General features: G+C 36.9%; 1 protein-coding gene across 1 annotated transcript in view; it reads left to right on the forward strand.

Annotated features, from left to right (window-relative positions):
- The window catches only part of CDC20B (cell division cycle 20B), a 126,537-nt gene that overhangs the window by 81,993 nt on the left and 44,078 nt on the right, over positions 1-466 (forward strand). The gene's annotated exons all lie outside the window — the stretch shown is intronic.

Raw genomic sequence — 466 nt, forward strand, 5'->3', positions numbered from 1 at the left:
CAAATACCACATGAGACCTATGGAGTTCTACCATGAGGCAAGCTCTTTTATTTTATTTTTCCTTACATTTTTGTATTGTATAGAGGAGTGAATCTTGGATTTAGCCTTGATACCCAGAACAAACAGGAAGGCAGAAATTTGTTTCTTTCTGTGCCTGTGATGTGCTCAGTACAGTGGCACCCCAATCCCAACTGAGGCTTATGGACAATATAGTAATACATAAACTGTGGTTATCATATTTATTCAAATATAAGATAAGATCCTCTCCGAGCCAGCATGGGGGAAAAAGCCCCTCATCTTATATTTCCATATAAGGAAGACATTAAATACATTGCCTATTTTTGAACTGCTGCTAAAACCAGCATGTGCTCAGTAATGGTAAACAATTATGAAGTTGTTTAAATGCAGGCAACACTGAGCATGACTATATATATATATATATACACACACACACACACACACACAC

This window comes from Gavialis gangeticus, unplaced genomic scaffold (assembly GCF_001723915.1).
Source record: "Gavialis gangeticus isolate Ggan-Ray unplaced genomic scaffold, GavGan_comp1, whole genome shotgun sequence".
NCBI classification, from domain to species: domain Eukaryota; kingdom Metazoa; phylum Chordata; order Crocodylia; family Gavialidae; genus Gavialis; species Gavialis gangeticus.